Source organism: Haemaphysalis longicornis, unplaced genomic scaffold (assembly GCF_048455015.1).
Source record: "Haemaphysalis longicornis isolate Haplotype H1 unplaced genomic scaffold, Haemaphysalis longicornis Haplotype H1 scaffold_4, whole genome shotgun sequence".
Lineage (NCBI taxonomy): Eukaryota > Metazoa > Arthropoda > Arachnida > Ixodida > Ixodidae > Haemaphysalis > Haemaphysalis longicornis.
In genome coordinates, this window is record NW_027526361.1 from 47,068,398 (window position 1) to 47,087,823 (window position 19,426).

The 19,426-nt window shown below is 52.9% G+C and overlaps 2 pseudogenes; both read right to left on the minus strand.

Moving 5' to 3' along the window:
* Positions 1-563: 563 nt before the first annotated feature.
* On the minus strand, positions 564-5,558 carry LOC144180332 (uncharacterized; annotated as a pseudogene).
* A 50-nt stretch (positions 5,559-5,608) lies between these two features.
* On the minus strand, positions 5,609-9,957 carry LOC144179737 (uncharacterized; annotated as a pseudogene).
* Between the last annotated feature and the right edge of the window lie 9,469 nt (positions 9,958-19,426).

Here is a 19,426-nt window from a genome sequence, read left to right on the forward strand (position 1 = left end):
TCGAGTCGGGGGGGGGGGACACCCCTTGAAAGTGTTTCCCCCTCCCCTTGGGGTGTATCTTTCACTCTTCATATTTGAATTGTTTGACAGTTAAGTATCGCGCACTAGCTCACCGCAACTCAAAAATCTGAAGCCCTTCCAAACAGCCCAAACGAAATTCAAAAGCTGGAGCTGCTTTTCGTTTCCTAAACGCTACAGGTTACTATCTGGCGGGCCGCAAAAGTTCATTAGGCTGAGCTTTCATTTCAAATGCGACGTAAACGAAGATCCCCGATCATCTACCTTTATTTATGTCGACGAATTTGTGGAAGCCATTGACAATAAAGTATGAATCCAATTCCTAGACTATGATTTTATTATTGTGAAAAAAAAATCACGGGTGAACATATGCATGCTTTACAAGAAGAAAATTTCCTGACGTTAACGAAACCTGTATCTATACGCGTTACGGCAAAAAAGTGCTGGCATTTCCATCTGATGGTTTAGCCTGAATAACATATTAGCTAGAAATGTGCGGAGCCCACCAATGAGTTACACTTTGAGAGAGAGAGAAACAACTTTATTGAATCGATCCGGCAGTTCAGGGGGAGGGGGTGTGGGAGGGGAGACTCTTGCGTGCCCGCTTGCCCCACGGAGGCGGCGGCCGTGCTGCGAGCCCGAAGGCGAGCACCGGTCGTCTCACGCTCCTAGGGGAACGTGGCACGTGCTGGACCTTGTTTCTGTGGGTAGTCTTGCTGCTTCTTCGTTGTGGTGTTCCATGTCTTCGTCCTAGCCCCGCGTTCACCCTATCCGTTGTCTCGCAAGCGAGACGACGTCCCGGGTTTCTGCCGGTCCAGGAGCTCGAGGACGTGCTGGACGACGGCCCGTTGATTACCGAGTTCTGTGCTGATGAGCTTGCTGCAGATCTCGTCTGGCAACTCGTTGTCTTGGGTGTTGGGTGCAGGGGGCGAGCATTCCCAGAGTATGTGGCTCTGGGTGGCTCGCGCCTTCTTGCACCGTTGGCACGTGTCTGTGTGATATATCTCCGGACAGACGTGTTTCGCCCAGGAAAAAAACGACCGCTAGGTGGTTCGGTGTGGATGGCTGCCACATCGGCTCCGCCTTTGTGCTTTCTTAAGTGCGGACAAAGTGCCCTGAGACAACAAGGTATTTATAGGCGTGTTCCTGAAGTCATCGGGAGCGCATTTGTGCCATCCATCGGACAATTGGACCATCTGGGACTTTTCTACGGGCGTCGAAAATCTCAGGGCGGCTAAGCCTAACCGAAGCCACGGCGCCGCTGCCTCCTTCGTCGCGCGGGCCTGCAATGGAGGGCCTGCAGCCGGGGAGGCCGCCTGATGCAGCTGGTGCGTCGTCGCGGTCGACAATGCCTGTGTCGCAGCCGCGCCTCGCCATGGCGCAAACCAGTTCTCCTAACAGCGTTGACCGAAGCTCCACCGTGCCAAGAAATGAGTCGGCTGACCAAGATGACCTTATGGACCAAGACCAATCACAAGAGAATGCAAGAAACGACCTCCCTCACCCAACATGGCAACGAGCACCTCCCAACACAGCCAATGCCATCTCCAGAACGGACCGGGTAAGTCGCCCTCGCTTGACCCTCGCGCTTAGACCACTGACAAGGTTCAGCGTTCGTGACATTCCTAAATGTGCCTTTGCACATTTGATAGGTATAAATGCTCCACAAACTTTCCTAGCCGAAATGGCATCGCACAAGTATGACCTTGCAGGCAATTGCGCACTCATCACTGTGTATGACCAATAGCACGCCCGGCGCATTTCCCAGACTACATCGATGCAGATACGCCATAACGGAAAAGTAGTCAACATAGACCGCGGTGAGCTTCTTTCGGAGCTTGCTAGCTTCGCAATTAAGAGTGGTCTGGCGCGAGTCGTCTAGCAGGGCGACGCCTAACCCGTCACACTGACTCAAACTGTGAAGTGTGAATAAGTTTGAAATGTGAATTAAGTGTGAAATGTGAGCTGAGTGTGAACTAAGTGTGAACTGTGAAGTGCGAACTAAGATCATATTCTATATACCCCCCTTCCCATCCCAACCCCAACCACCCCCTCATTGGCTATGGCCTTCCTTTCAAATAAAAGCTTCAACTAACTAACTGTTTCGCCCATACCGGAGTCCATATCGCTCTTGCCTGTAGTTGTCGTAGGGTGGTCGCTTCTTTGCGTGTTAGGTCCCGATGAGGCGGTGGGTATCTGTTACGGTTCGCTCTGTACCATTGCAGAACTTCCCCGTACGTTGTGATGGCATACTCTTCGCTGTTCTCGTTCTCGGCAGCGGCTTCTGTCGGGTTTGCCTCGCGTATTGCGGGGAGCGATGACGGGAGACCGCGTCTTGTTAGCGCGTGAGCCTCCCTGTCTGCTTCCTCGTTGCGATTCGGGCCAGCCGACTCGCCCAGCTCGCCAGCATGCGCCGGGAACCACTTGATGGTGACGTTGGTTGCCAGTCTTCTGTTCTGTGTGATTGGGGCTAGTGCTCTTGCCGTAGTGGGGTACACGTTATTCTGCGAAAAGTTGGAGACCGCCGTTTTCGAGTCGCTTATTATCGTGCGACAATCCGGTGCGTGCAGCGCCAGCACGATGGCGTATTCTTCTGCCTGCGCTGGCGTCCTGCACCGTATGCTGCCTGAGGTGACGAGTTCTCCGGTGCTTGCGTTGATGACCACCGCCGCGTGAGCGTTCCGTATATTGTGATATTTGGCCACATCCACATAGTAAGCATGTGGATCGTTGGCGTGGCTTTTGGTTAGAGCCACAGCCCTTGCTGTTCTTCGCTCTTGATCGTTCTGTGGATGCATGTGTCTCGGTACAGGTGGTATCCAGATCTTGCGCAGTACGTCTCGGGGTAGAGCGGCCGCTTCTCTTGGCAAGGTGTGTGGAATTTCCATGCCGATCCGCTTCAAGATGGCTCGCCCCGTTCTGGTTTGAGCCAGGCGTTGGTATTGCGCTGTTCGTTGTGCTTCCATGATTTCTTCGAGCGTATTGTGTACGCCCAAAGCGAGCATGTGTTCTGTGCTCGTGTAGTGATATAATCCGAGGGCGCTCTTGTATGCCCTACGGATGGCGGCGTCGATTGTTTTCTTCTCGTCCGCCCGCCATTGTGGTAGGACGCTACGTATGCGACGTGACTGATTGCAAATGACTGTGTTAGTCTCAGCAGGCTGTCCTCATTCATGCCTTGCTGCCTTGTGGCCACCTTGTTGATGAGCCGAACGGCTCGAAATATCTTTGTTTGTAGTTCGTTTACCGGGGTCTTTTCGTTGCTGCCCTTGTCTCTGAGCCTTAGACCCAAGACTTTGAGTGTTTTGACCTTGGGAATTTCTCCCCCGTCGCCCGTCTTGATTGTGATGTCCACTGGTCTCTCCTTGAAGCGTTTGCCTCGTGGAGTGATTAGCATCAGCTCTGATTTTGCCGGTGAGCACTTTAGCCCCGTGGGCTGTAGGTAATCTTCCACCGCTGACACCGCCTCTTGCAACGCCGCCTCGATCTGTCCGTCGCTGCCGTGCGTTGTCCAAATCGTGATGTCATCTGCGTATATCGTGTATTTAACGTTCTGGATGGTGTTTAGCCTGTTGGCAACTCCAATCATCATGAGGTTAAAGAGCAGTGGGGAAATCACCGACCCTTGCGGCGTGCCCGTGCTTCCCAATTGTTTGGGCGGGAGCTGTAGGTCCCCTGCTACTACATGTGCGGTGCGTCCGGTCAAAAAGTCTTTGATGTATGTGAAGGATCTTCTTCCCATGTTGAGGTGAGATACTTGCTTGAGGATGGCCGAATGGTGCACGTTGTCAAACGCGCCCTGTAGGTCAAGCCCCAGTACCGCTGTGTTGTCTTTGGTCTTTCCGTCCATCACTTCGTGTTTTAGCAGTAACATGGCGTCCTGCGTGCAGAGTTTGGCCCGGAAGCCGAGCATGGTGTCCGGGTATATGTTGGTTTCCTCCAGGTATTGCTGCCAGCGGTTCAGCAGGACGTGTTCGAGTAGTTTCCCGGCGCATGACGTGAGGGATATGGGCCTCAAGTTTTCGATGCCCGGTGGCTTGTTTGGCTTTGGTATTAGGACCGTCTTGGCGGTCTTCCATTGCTGTGGTAATTTTCCGTCTTTCCAGCACCGGTTGAAATATTTAGTGAGGGCGGATATTGCCGTATCACTTAAATTTCTCAGTGCCTTGTTGGTGATCTGGTCTATCCCGGGCGCCGACTTGCAATTGATCGATTGGAGCACCGCACGCACTTCCCACTCCTCTATATCTGCGTCTAGGAGTGCGTTGTCCGCGCCGGTGTATACCGGTAACGGATCCACCGGCGTTTCCGGGAGATATTTGTTGTTGAGGCGCTTTTTCACCTCGTCTTCGCCCAGTTCTGTGACCGCCTTGTGCAGGGTTCTGTTGAGTATAGTATTGTTGGGTTCCTTTGGTTTGTTGCTCATCCAGCAGGTGCCGTAGTAGTTTCCAGGTCTTGCCCTTGTGTAACTGGCCGTCTGCTTCTTGACATACAGCGTGCCACTGCTGCCGGCACACCACCTTACTGTGTTTTTCGATTTCGATGTTAAGTTGTGCTATTCTTTTCCTTAGTTTCCTGTTGTGGCGTTGTCGTTTCCAGCGATTTTTAAGTGAGTTTCGGGCTTCCATGAGGTGCGCTAGGCGGCTGTCGATTTGCACGCCGTCTGCTTCGGCGTCGACCGTTTGCGTGGCGCTCTGGATCGTGCCGTTGAGCAGGTTCGCCCATGTCTCAATGTCTTCTATGGTTTCCGGGCCGTTGGCTTCTAATTTCTGTCTGTAGTCATGCCAATCTACAATGTGCTGTTGTCTGCTTTCCTTGATGTTGCCTCGGATGGGTATCTCTATCTCGAGGATCTTGTGGTCGCTTCCCAGTGTCTCCTCGGTGTTTCTCCATTTCACCCTTAGTGGCCTCGTGGTTTCGCCCAGAAACGTCAGGTCCGGGTTTGTGTCCCGTTGCGTTGATGTTAGTGCGTTTCTTGTTGTGGTTTCCAGGTCGTTAATCAGCTGGTAGCCCATTTCTGTCATGTCGTCCAACAGGTGCTGTCCCTTCTCAGTGGTTTCGGGGTAACCCCAGAGTCTGTGCTGTGCGTTGAAGTCCCCTGCAATGAAATTGATGTTGTCCCCCGCGATCTGCTTCGTCTTCTGGATGAGTGCCTTAAACTTTTGCTTGTGTTGCCTAGGGTTGCTGTAGAGGTTGACTACCGTGATGCTCGTGCGCCTTTTGCGTTTGCCGGCCACGATTTCAGTTGTCACGTGTTCAATAGCGCTGCGTGGCACGAGATCGTGTTCTATTACTATGAGCCCCTTCTTCACCAGGGTGCAGACTCCCCTCCCCTTTTTCGATCCCGTGTCACGGGCGCTTGGGGGGGATTTCGCAAACGATCTGTACCCTGGTAGCGTCGGTGCTTCGTTGCTAAGCGTTTCTTGTATGATGATGACGTCCGGCGTATTTTCGGCTTGTAGTATGTATTGTTGAAGCTGTGCTTTCTTCTTCTGAAAGCCGTTGGAGTTCCATTGCCATATTATTAATTTCCCGCTGCGCTGTTTTCGTGCTTGGTGGTTACCTTGATCCTTTTTAGCTGTGCTCTCCATTATGGTTGGGTTAGGTTCAGCGCTTGTTGTGGTATAATGTCTGCTGCAACGAGTGCTTGGATGATTACGTCCATCTTGTGATCGAGTGCGTCGACTTTCTGCTCGAGTGCTCCGACTGTCTGGTCTAGGCGGTCTATTTTCGCCTCCAGTTGGTCCTGGCGTTCTTCGAGTCTATCCAGCCTCATGTTGACCCGTCTTTCCCGTGCGACTTCGAGCGCCCTCCGTTTTGGTGCTGGTCCGTACGGTCTGTCTGCCTCTCCCGTTTCGGTTTCGGCGTTGTCGTTGTTCTCCGCGCTAGGTTGTGCTTCCATCTCGATGTTATCTTTTTCCTCCTCCGGTGCCGGGGGTTGCGGGGTTGTTTCTTGTAATCTTGGCTGGGGCGAGTGCTCCCTCAGCTTCAGCGCTTGATTGTTCTGCGCATCGAGGAATTAGTTCAGCCTTGCAGTTAGCTCGGCTAGGCTCCTCTTCAGCTGCTCATTTTCTTGTCGTAACGCTGTGTTAATTTGGTCTAGCGCTGCATTGGTGTGTACCGTTTCTTGGGTCTTGGCGGCTTGGGCCCAGTTGAGCTGTCGCGCCGGTTGTTGTCTTCCTTGGTTGCAGTACATCTTCTCTTGCGAGGTAATTCCCCGGCTCGTGGAGCGGCCTCTGCTTTTATCGCGTTTCCTCGAACGGCTGCGCCCTCTCCGGGTTCCAGGCGTCTCGCCTTGCTTTTGTTGCTGTTGTTTCCATTGTCCTCGCGAGGGCGGGGGCAATTCTGGGAAATCCACTTGCGATAGTGATGACCTTTCATTGTTCTTCTTTGCCCATCTGCGCTGAGTGACGACAAAGGGCACTTTGTATTTGCATGTGCAGACTTCCGTCCCCGTGGCGTGAGCTCCGTTGCACAGCTTGCAACGTGGCTTGCATTGCCCGGCGTGGTCGGGTGCCGGGTTCGGTGCGCCGCACGCGAAGCAAATTTTGGTCTCCGGCGTGGGACACACGTCGGCGCGATGTCCGATCCTCCCACATGTTCTGCACACGTCGTAGTGCTGCTTGTAGAGTCCGCACGGAACTCTGCACGGGCCGTACTTGACACTCCTCGGAACCTTCGTCCCTTGAAATAAAATGACCACCGATGTTGTATTGCCAATTCTGTGTGCTTCCAGCGCTAATGGGTTGGCCGGGTGCACAATGTCGTTCTGTATGTCTTCGTCCGTGGCGTCCAGCGCTATAGGGACCGGGCGGCCGTTGTATGGCACCACCGTCGCTTCAGCGAACAGCGCCGCCCGTGGCAAACCGCTCGTCAGTGGAATGCCGGTGGCGGTCAGCGCAGCGTTATTGTGCATGGCTTTCTGTCATTTTTCTGCGGTGCGGCTTGCAAAGCGTACATAACCACAAAGACTTTTTTCAGATCGGTAAATATTGAGCGTGGATGTGACCTTTACGAGGCATGCCATGTGTGTGATGTACGCCTATACTTAGTATTTACAGATAGCAGACGACGCTCAATGCGCCAAGCTGGAAGTCAAGCTGGAAGTGAAAGTCCATTCCTTCATGCAATTTTTTCATGCCTGCATGCAGTTTCGCGTATCGAGGACAATATTGTAGCTAAATGATCCCAGAAAGCCGGTGTGTGCAACCGATCCAGGAATACCGCGGCGCTGACCTTTGGCAGTGGATGACGAAACGGTGTCGTGCACAAGCGAAAGACAAAAGTTGGGTGGTGCCTTCTAAGATTTACCTCAAAACAGAAGTTGTGATGGAGGACGCTTCCGTAACTTCATTAACTATGGCTGAAACGTGTTTAATTTCACAGAAATGCTCTTACTACAAGCATCGGGAATCGTTTACAGAATACATATCGCATGATAGTAGAACGTTATTGCTTGTCGTGGTGGAGCATTGCTTTACAAGAATTGCAATGGTTGCTGGCTAGTTGGTAATTGGTGTTTGAAAAACTAATTCCTGCGTGGTTGAAGGACGCGATACTGGAGGGTGCCCGAAACTCTCAGTTTCACAACTGAATGCGGTTTACAAGCTGCCACCTACGCTTGAAAAATCATGCACTCCTCCGCCTAACGACGATGATGGCTTGTAGCAAAGCTTCCTCGTGCGGGTTCACTTCGTTGCTTTCTGGATTTAAACTTTGACTAGTTGAGCTTTGAATTTGACCAGCACGCAGTTTGGTCTTTTGATCGCAGCGTCTCTGGCTTTGACCATTTCCCATTCGATTTCGCACGAAGAAAGCTTTGCGTTCAACCATCGTAATCATTAGACGGAGGGCTAGATGATTTTGCTGTTTAATTTTGAACTTCTATGCAACCCTCTCCAAATCTAAACTTTTTCCAGTGTGTCTGAAATGTGTCTGTGCTGGGGGACTCATCGGGCTGATGCACCCATATTTGAGGCAACTAATCGCGCTTTTTTGGTGTCTTCACAAGGCATTACACGATTTTTTTGGGTACTCTGTAAAGAATACTTTAGCATTAAAGAATACCGGCTGACGTTAACGCTGTCACATTTTTTTAACTATCGGTGCCAGCATTTATTCCACGCAAGTGGTAAAACGGGAAGGCGAGGAGGGATGGTTTGTAGCTTGGGCTGTTGGGTGGGTGAATAACTTTGGCTCTTGATGAAATGACCACCCACAAACATGGGAGTTCCACTTCGGCTTTCAGGCTCCCATGCTGTCACAGTGTCGCTCACCAAAACCGAAGCCACGAAGCTCACGGTTACAGAAAAAAAAGTGTACACTATCGCGACATTTCTACGGCTACACGGTAATCCATCTCCTACGCAAGTGCACTTTGGTCTTCAAAGCACACGTATCGAGGTATCCCAGCGCTAAGGCTGGCGTGGAAACCGTAGTCATTGAAACCAGTGAAGATAATTTAAAGTGGTACAAATGAAGACTAATATTCCTAATAGTTTTATTCCTACTCAGATCGCGCGGAGCCATGCGCAGAGCTCTGCAAAAAGCGCTCATGTCAGTCTAGTCCGTTCCCAAACTTAGAAGCGTAAAATAAGTTTATCTAGGCGTTAGTTCATTCAAGAAGAAATGAATACTAATAATAGTAGTTTTATTCGCGCTCAGAACGGGTGGAGCCAAACGTAGATCGCTGCAAAAAGCGCTCATGCCACTGTAGCCGACACCCAACTTTAGAAGCGTGCGACAAGTTTACTAGCCGTTACTGCATCTAAAAACCCAACACACCTGTCTAGACTTCGTTTCATCTCACATGTCCGCTCACACCACCATCAAAACATTCAAAGCACCGAAGCAAACACGACAAAAACAACTTGAGTCTGTGTAGTCCAATGCACCGGTTCATTCCACTGACGACGGGAGTGCCGAGTGGTGGCGCCACCCGTCCAGCTGCCCGGTCCCTATGCCTCTGATGACTCCCTTCGCCGTACCGTGAGGGGCGGTACGGTAAGCGTATGTTTCGTAGTTCTTGCTCCCGATGTACAGGGAGCGTACGTTTGCATATTTGTTTGCTCGATCTTCATCTGGTGTGCTTACCACGATGATGTTTTGCGTCGGGTTTGTGCAAATGGTGTCCGCCATGGCCACGGTTTTGGCAACGCTCGCTGCTGTGATAACTGCCGATAGGACTACGTCAACCTCGAGCCTTGCGAGGCAGAGTCCTCCCCTTGGTCTCATGATGACTTTCCGCTCCTCCTTCGGTAGATTTACCGGTAGGCGCGATGCTTTGGTAACCCTTGCTACGATTCGCTTTGCTTGACTCTCACTGAATTGCGAGGTTGACTTGCTGTTTTGAGTGTCCTTGCTAGCCTGGGGCTGAAGTTGGACTTGACTTACTTGCTTCGTTGCGGTGAATTTCCAACCTGCGGTGTCTCTCGGGTTCAGGTCGCTGCCTTGGACCGCGATAACGGTGCGGCCGGCGTTGTTGAGTACCTCCGTCGTCCTCGACGGCGTGGTGGTGTTGTTGCTCTCGTCGGCGCCAAGTTCCATGTCCTCCATGGCGAGGGCCGCAAAACGGTTTTGGGTGACAGCAGCGTTGGGTTGAGATGATGTCGAGGCCATCTTCGGAGTCAAGGAGCCGAGCGCGGCGAGCGCCGGGGCTGCCGGCGTCTCCGGGCGGCCGGCGCAGCTGTGCGCCGCGGCCGTACTCGAGCTAAGCCTAGGCGAGGCCAGTTAGGCTTAGTTCCGCGCTCACCGGTAATCGGCGAAAATTCGGAACTCACTCGGTAAACCGGGCCAAAAATGGTGTCAGTAGAGTCCAGAGATGTTCACGGACACAATGGAGTTGAACTCCGGTCGCTCAAAGTCAGTTAACTCGGCGCAATTAGTGAAATCTGCGGAGCTCATGCGGAGCACGTCTGCTCTCCACGGCGACCGCAGCGCCCCCTCAGTTACACTTTGAAATTAAGTTCGCCAACGCACGTTACTACTATTGGCTTCTCAGTGCTGTCAGTTTAGGCTCTCTGACTGGCGCCGAGGCTGTGGGCCATGCCGATAATTATTACCTTAAGGCCAACGCGCGTGTGCAAGGTTAGACCGGTCAGACCTCCACGTGTCAGCGTTACATTCCTACCAGGACTCTGGAAATAGGAAGCGGCCGGCAACGCCACCTACTCGAAGAGGTAAATTTCACGTTTGGCTCTGCTGTGAAGCTCCTCGTTGCAATGGAGACCGCGAAGGATGATTCAAGCTTTTTAATGCAGAAACCGAGCTTGAAGGTGGCTCAAGAAGTTCATGTAAAAAAGACGTCCAAGCAACAGCCAGTACAAGAGCATCGATATACGTAAATTCGTGTCTCGCGTGCGCTTGTTACACGAAGGGCACCACCAACTCAAATCCGTCGACGACGTGGCACCACCGCAGTACTCCAGAACATGCACACGTCCACCTGCCAGCTATTTCAAGGAAGTTGAGATTATTGTTGGGATCATATTTGGGATTCCGCGCCTCTCTTCCTGTGAAGAGGAGCGATCGTTCAGTGCCCTGAGAAGACTGAAAGCATGGCTGCGTAGTCGTAGTACGATGGGGGAGGTAAGAACGCCTCAACTGCATGGCTTTGGCACATGTTTATGAAGACATTCAGGCCTCGTAACGTTGCCAGAGTTGATGAAAAAGTTTGTCAGCGCATGCAAGAATCGTGCTGTCGTTTTTGGACCCTTTAAAAATGTCGAAAGCTAGGAAACATCTCGTAGGTGATCATTACTCATATTGCACGGAATATTTCTTATTGAGCTTTCTGTGACGCCTGTAAAAGCACAGAGCAATTGCGTGAGGTGTGAATCTATGGTCGTTTGAAGAATTGTCATTCAGTTTTCAGCATCAGTTAGAATGTTTATGGACGGAGTGCATGTAAAGGAAAAAGCAAAAGAATCGCGCTATTCTCAACAACATATATATATATATATATATATATATATATATATATATATATATATATATATATATATATATATATATATATATATATATATATATATATATATATATATATATATATATATATATATATATATATATATATATATACAGGGTGTCCCAGCTATCATGCACCAAGATTTAAAAAAAAGAGAAATTGTGTAACTCGAAGAAAACCTAGTGCATAATGTTTGCAGTACTGTGAAGAAGCGGAGAGTATTTTTTCGTTAATGAGACTTAATTAATTAATTGTAATTAATTATCTAACTCGAGAAATACTGTCCTAATCACTAAAGTGTCAATGAGGCACTTGTAGGTAACCACGAGGGGCATCTAACTGCGCTATTTTCAGCGACGAACTAATTGCGTACTCATTTATTTTGACTGATAAAGGAAACCCGCGAAATATGAAAAATACCACGTGACGACGCTTACGCGCCCATTGTAAAGCAGCGTCCCCAAACAAAGCTGATTGAAAGCAACTGCTCTGCTTGTTATCCGCCGAAGAGACAGCGCATCACCTTGATAACAGCATGCATGGAAGGAGCAGCAGCAGCAAGATTCGCGGGACGCGTGTGCAGATAAGGAACAAACTCGGTCGCGATTTCTTCTTTCTTTCTTTTGTCTATTTCATTCTGGCTAACTCAGGGGCAGCCTGTTTGAGGGCGTTGCTTTACGGTGCGCGCGGAGGCGCCGTCACGTGGTATTTTTCATATTTCGCGGGTTTCCTTTATCAGTCAGAATAAATGTGTACGCAATTAGTTCATCACTGAAAATACAGCAGTTAGATGCCCCTCGTGGTTACCTTCAAGTGCCTCATTGACACTTTAGTGATTAGGAGAGTATTTCTCGAGTTAGATAATTAATTACAATTAGTTAATTAAGTCTCATTAAAAAAAAATACTGTCCGCTTCTTCACAGTACTGCAAACATTATGCACCTGGTTTCTTTCGAGTTACGCCTTTACTCTTTTTTTAAATCTTGGTGCATGATAGCTGGGACACCCTGTATATATATATATCGGGTGATCATAAGTCGACAGGTTTTTAAAAAAATAGGCGCTTAGATTTCCGCGAATAAGACCTCTATAGTGAGGTTATGCGCCCAGGGGGACACCTAATTAGGAGGTAATTATTGATGTAGGTGACTTAATTAACTAAAATTGATTAATCAACTTTTTAGTGGCTGCAGTAACCAGGCATGTTTGTATTAGAAAGTTAAACGCAATCATGTTTCTACGCAGTTGCAATTGGCAGAATTCTTGTAGTGCATCTGTAGTCCGAGATATCAAACGGCGAAGTTCAATTGCCGTTCGCATGATTACCCATGCAAGACAGTCGGCACCGGCGACAGTCGGCACCGGCGCCTTCTGTGACGTGCCTGCTGTGTACAGTGTTCAGTTCGACAAAGGGGTGGAGGCACAGGAAGAAGTTATAACTGGCACCCATTCATTCTTGGCTGGCGTTATCGCAATCTGCACTACTCGGAACCGCTATCGAAACACAGAACAAAAGGGAGGAGCAATGCGCTGGTCTTGACTTCTGGCATGCGTAATCATGCGAACGGCAATTAAACTTCGCCATTTGATATCTCGAACTATGGATGCGCTAGAAGAATTCTGTCAATTGAAACTGCGTAGAAACACGATTGCGTCTAACTTTCCAATACAAACATGCCTGGTTACTGCAGCCACTAAAAAGTTAATTAATCAATTTTAGTTAATTAAGCCACCTACATCAATAAGTACCTCCTAATCAGGTGTCCCCCTGGGCACCAAACTTCACTGTAGAGGTGGTCTTCGCGTAAATCTAAGCGCCTATTGTTAAAAAAACCTGTCGACTTAACTGTGATCACCCTGTGTGTGTGTGTATATATATATATATATATATATATATATATATATATATATTGAAAGGTGATTTATTGCCGAAGATCTTTCTGAAGGCGAGAGGTCAGGAATCGCGGACCAGGGAAGCAGACACGAGCCGAGCGAAGCAGTCCGAGTGAACCCCCGTCGTTCTAGGCGATGGCGATGAGGATTTCCGACAGTCTGTTTGCTGATGATGACGCTGCTCGTACTGGTCAACATGACCTATTGTGGGTAATGACGCCTCCGATGCTTTTGCGGAGCATAGCTGCTAATCTTCACTACAATCACCCCCCGGAAAAGAGGGTAGCCATCCTGGCGACTCAAGGTGATGGCGAGACGAGCGGGTCATAATAATGCTTGAGACGAGCAACATGCACTGTGTCTCGTCCACGGCGTCGGAGATCCTGAGAAGGTGTTAGCGGCTCGACGACGTAGTTCACCGGGGAAGTGCGTTCAACAACACGGTACGGCCCCTGGTAGTTCGACAGGAATTTCGAGCACAGGCCAGGAGTCCTGGTGGGTACCCAGAGCCACACGAGAGAACCGGGACCGAAGACGGGTGCGGGCTCGCCAGTCGTGATGGACTTTTGTCGCTCCTGCTCTTCAGTGGTGAAAGAACGGGCAAGCTGGCGGCATTCCTCGGCGTGTTTGGCAGCCTCAGAAATCGGCGTGCACTCGGATACATCAGGGCGGTAGGGAAGGATCGTGTCCAGCATGCACGATGGCTCCCGCCCATATAGGAGGAAAAACGGAGAAAAACCCTTCGTCACTTGTATGGCGGTGTTGTAGGCGTACGTCACGTAAGGGAGTACAAGGTCCCAGTTTCCATGGTCAGACGCAACGTACTTGGACAACATGTCCCCGAGGGTACGGTTGAAGCGCTCCGTGAGGCCATTCGTTTGCGGATGGTAGGCAGTGCTCGTTCGATGGATGACGCTGCATGCCTTAAGAAGCTCCGCGACGACGTCAGACAGAAAGACGCGGCCCCTGTCGCTGAGCAGCTCCTTAGGCGCACCGTGACGGAGTATAAAACGCCGCAGGAGAAACGAGGCGACGTCCCGTGCGGTAGCAGCTGGTAGAGCGGCGGTCTCAGCATAGCGCGTCAAGTGGTCGATGGCAACTATAGCCCAGCGGTTGCCGGCGGTTGTGCAGGGTAACGGTCCGTACAGATCAATGCCCACACGGTCAAATGGTTTCACTGGGCAAGGCAGCGGCTGTAACGGACCACAGAGGTGAGGTACCGGCGAGTTTCGGCGTTGGCAATCTTGGCAGGATCGAACGTATTTTCGCACGAAGTTGTACATCCCGCGCCAAAAGTAACGAAGACGCAAACGTTCATAGGTTTTGAGTAGGCCGACATGACCACATGTGGGATCAGAGTGGAACAAGGCACAAACATCGGACCGCAAATGCCGTGGAATCACTAGCAACCATTTGCGGCCATCCAAGTAGTAGTTGCGTCGATAAAGCAGCTGATCGCGTACTGCAAAGTGAGATGCTTGCCTACGGAGAGCGCGTGTCGTTACTGCTTGGGAAGGATTGGTGAGCGAGGTGACAAGGGCAACAATCCATGGGTCCTTCCGTTGCTCAGCTGCCATGTCAGTCACAGCAAGGGAAGCCAGGTCACCCGGAGAGTCCGATAGATTAGCAGGTACGGGTGAACGGGAGAGAGCGTCGGCGTCCGAATGCTTCTTACCAGACCTGTATTTTACTCGTATGTCATATTCTTGGAGGCGAAGCGCCCATCGCCCCAGACGACCGGCCGGATCTTTCAAAGAAGACAGCCAACAGAGGGCGTGGTGGTCAGTGACCACATCAAATGGGCGGCCGTACAGATATGGTCGAAATTTAGCAAGCGCCCAGATGATGGCCAAGCACTCCTTCTCGGTAACTGTATAGTTGGATTCTGGCTTCGTTAGGGTGCGGCTGGCATAGGCGACGACATATTCGTCGAAACCTTGTTTACGTTGGCAAAGCACAGCCCCAAGGCCAACTCCGCTGGCGTCAGTATGAAGTTCGGTGGGCGCTGTAGGGTCGAAGTGTCGAAGTATGGGTGGCGATGTAAGGAGACGGCGCAAAGTATGGAACGCGTGGTCGCAGGCCGGAGACCAGGCAGGCAAGTCACGGGCACCACCGAGGAGCTTCGTCAATGGCTCAATGATGGAAGCAAAGTTGCGAATGAAGCGCCGGAAGTACGAGCAAAGCCCGATGAAGCTCCGAAGGGATTTTATGTTGTTTGGCTTCGGGAATTCGGCGACAGCGCGTAGCTTGGCTGGGTCGGGGAGCACGCCGTCCTTGGATACAACGTGACCCAAGATGGTAAGTTTCGTGGCGGCAAAACGACACTTTTTCAGGTTAAGTTGGAGCCCAGCTCGTGAAAGGCATGTTAAAACTTGCTCCAAACGGTGAAGGTGCGTCTGAAAATCGGCGGAAAAGATGACAATGTCGTCTAGATAGCAAAGACAGATCTTCCACTTGAGGCCGCGCAAAACATTGTCCATCATGCGTTCAAATGTTGCAGGGGCGTTGCACAGCCCGAACGGCATGACATTAAATTCGTACAACCCATCAGGTGTGACAAATGCCGTTTTCGAGCGATCACCGTCTGCCATAGGAACCTGCCAATACCCGGACCTTAAATCAAGTGACGAGAAAAATTCTGCCCCCTGCAAGCAGTCCAGAGCATCATCTATGCGAGGGAGAGGATAGACGTCCCTGCGCGTGATTTTGTTGAGGCGGCGATAGTCTACACAAAATCGAATAGAGCCATCTTTTTTTCGAACGAGAACGACAGGAGATGCCCAGGGACTGCTTGAGGGTCGAACAACGCCACGCTGGAGCATGTCATCGACGTGTTGCTCGATGGTGCGACGCTCGGTTGGGGAGACGCGATACGGCCGTTGCCGAAGGGGAGCATGGCTTCCAGTGTCGATGGTGTGCTCCACAGTGGACGTACGACCAAGGGCGTTGTGCGACAAATCGAAAGACGAACGGAATCGCTGAAGTAGAGCCATAAGTTGAGCTTGTTGGGTGCTGTCTAGAGCATCATCCACGGAGGCACGAAACACGTCAGTCGCTGAGTTTGGATCTGACGAACACGGATCCAGTCCGTCGATGCCAATGTGTGACACGCCATCCGCAACGTTGAAAATAAGGCCAGGGTCGATATGTTCTAGACTTCCAAGAGTTTCGCCTTCTAGGAGTGCGCACGGTACGGTCGATGTGTTCGTGATGAACATGGCGCTTCCCCCGGAGTGGAAATCCAGAACGGCAAACGGCAGTGGAAAAAGGTTGCGGCGGTGAAACGTGTCAGATGGTGTAAACAGCGCCGTGGCGTCGGTCACAGACACACAGCATATAGGCACACATACAGAAGAACAGGGCGGAATGTGAGTGTCTTCTGCCACGACAAGTTTAGCAGCGTGGATGGGATGGTCGTCGTCAAACAATGCGTCAGAAGAGGCTGAAAGTTCCACTTGTGCGCGTGCGCAGTCAATCACTGCGTTATTGCGGGAAAGAAAGTCCCATCCTAATATTACTTCGTGGGAGCAAGCCGAAGCACTATAAACTCAACGTGGTGCACGACGTCCTGAATAACAACCCGAGCCGTGCATGCAGCCACTGGCTCGATATGTTGTGCACTTGCGGTTCGGAGTGATAGTCCATCCAGAGGCGTCTTTACTTTGCAAAGGGAACGGCAGAGATCAGCGTGAATAACGGAAATGGCGGCTCCTGTGTCGACCAGAGCTAATGTGCGAATGCCTTCAACAACAACATCGATGACATTGGTAGGGAACGGAAGGGGATGAGGCCTTGGACTTTTCGACGTGGACGCAGTTCGTGCCTCAGGAACTGCGGCGACTAGTTTTCCGTATCTCCGGGACCAGGACGGCGCCGCATCGGGGAGAGCGAGCGACGGCGTGGTGACGGCGAACGGTGGTCGGTAAAGGTGGCGCGGTTCGAAGAGGAGGTCGGGAACGACGAGCGTGGCGTCACATGGACTTGAGGCGACTGAGTGAAGTCTGCAGGCGCAGAGTTCCAGGTTGACGGCGGACAACGACGACAATAGCGTGCAACGTGCCCAGGCATCCTGCACGCAAAGCAGATAGGGCGATTGTCCGGTGTACGCCATACACTCCGGGGTTGCGGCACGAACTGAGGTTGAGGAAGCACCGAGGGCGGAACCCGAGGTCGAACTGGGAATGTCGGCTGGAACGTCACGGCAGGCTGCTGCAATGGTCTGGTGACGACTTCGGCATAAGTGACTGGCGCAGCTACTGGCACGTACTGCGGAGGCGGGGAAGGCACGTGCCGCCGAGCAGTGAGGACGTGTTCTTCTTCGCTCCGTGATTTCGGCGACTCGAACTACGGTTTTCGTACCCGTGTCTAGTGTTTCGCGCCACTATGCGGCAGTTCCTTTAGGAACTAGCCCAGATAGACTGCGCGAAGATGTCTACGGGCGGCAGCCTGCCCCCGCCTTCGACCAGCGCATCGACCGCGCGGGAGCACATGTTACGTCGTCGCTCGAACAGTTTCGGGTGCTCCCGCAGCCTCGCGAGGCTCATGGCCTCCTACAAGGACATTCTTCAGCAGCAGCAGCGTGCCCAGCAGCTAGTGGGGATGCTTCAAGGCAAGCCTGCATCTGTGCTCGTCGCGCACCACGCCGAGCCGACCCAGGTTACGGCCGATGTTTGCGCTGCCACACCACCCCCCATGTGTGTCGGTGCTGTGAACTATTCGCAAGAAAACCCCGCCGCAACCATGGAGGAGCCAATGGACGAGACGGCGCTCCTCAAGCGCCCGCGGGACGTCTCGGATGGCTCGGATGATGAGCGCGGGGCCAACGACGCCATGCCGAAGGAGAATGGCCGAGTGGCGGCCATTGCTCGCTCCTACAAACGCCGGGGCCGGCTCGGGGAAGCCGTCGATGCGTCACGAGCCAATGTGACCACCGCGGCCATCCTTGCCCCTCTCCCGTCAGATGACATGGATTGCCCGGATGAGCTTCCACCGGCTTCCGCCCCCCCTCCCAGTGGCGCCACGAGCCACCGTGCATCGGCGTTCGCCTCAAGCACCACCGCCGCTGCCTTCCCTGCTGATCCGGCTGACGCGCAAGATGGCGGCACCCAGGACAACAAACAGCCGAGTGGGCCCTTCCCCATAGAGACCGCGACCTGCGGCGGCTCTTCAGGCGAATCCTCGGCATCGGAACTTTACCCCGGACATCGTGAAGGCCAGTGGACCATCCAGCAGAGCAAGGCAGTACGACGGAAGGCCAGGAAATTGGTCGCTCGGCGCCCGATTGCGCAGCCGGCCGCCGGCACCTGCCTGTTCCGTCCCACAGACCGAGCCGCCTCCTTCCTCACGGCATCGAGGGAGGTCATCGCCCGTGAGCTCGCCGCCACCCCCGGGGTGTCCCAGGTTAGAGTGAACACCCGGCTGAACGTGGTCGCGGTTGACGCTGAGACGGACGAGTGTTTGGCTGCCCTCCTGGCCACTCAGAGTGTGGCTGGGATTGCTGTCCGAGCCGGCCGCCCCGCCAGCCGAGGCACGAGCCGCGGTCTCGTTTTTGGTGTCGACCGTCAACTCACCGTCGAGGAGATCCAGGCCAACATCGACTGTGAGGTGGCGGTGAGGGGTGTGGCACGGAAGGCTGATGGGGCTGTACTGATCACGTTTGCGGCCCCTTGCCCTCCCCCGTTTGTGGCTGTGTACAAGCTGCTGCTGCCTGTGCGTGGTTGTCGGCCGCGGCCCACGCAATGTGCGCGCTGTGGTCGACTGGACCATGTGACAGCCTGCTGCAAGGACAAACAGAGGTGTGCTCGCTGCGGTGGGGGCCACACCGCGCAGCAGTGCCCTGCCTCTACCCCACGCTGCACCAATTGCAGTGGCCCGCACCCCGTCACCGACCCCCGCTGCCCCCGCTGGCAGCACGAACGCAAGGTTGTCACAGCCATGGCACGCGCACCACAGCCAGTACCCCGAGCGGAGGCCGCAGCGTCAGTCCGCACTGAACAGCCACCAAGCTACGCGGAGATGGCCAGGCGACGTTCTAGCCAGCAGCAGGCCAGCCGTCAGCTGCAGCAGCGTCCTGCCACCCAGGGACGCCAGCCGCAGCAGCATCCTCCAGCTACCCAGGGACGCCAACAGCAGCCACGCAAGCCAGCCGGGCGCCCACCTGCCCAGCCGTCCGCACAAATAGGGGTGGAGCAGCTGCCTGCAGCTTCAACCGCAACCGGTCAGGACCAGTTGGTGCCCATCCTTCTTGCCCTGGTGCACAGCCTGGTGGGTCACCTGCCTACTGAGGACCCCGCACGCCTGGCGGCCACTGCTGCCCTGGCACACCTGCGCCCCCCCGCCCCCTATCATGGCTAACAGACCCTGTAGGACCGGCCAGCGGCCACGCATCTTGCAGTGGAACTGCAACCACTTGGGGCCTCGCCACGCGGAATTGGCTGAGCAGCTGCTGCGGGAGCACTTCGATGTACTGGCGCTGCAGGAGACCAACGTCTGTGGCAGCTCCCTGCGGCTTCCGGGGTACGTGTGCCACGCCAGCGCAACCAGCTG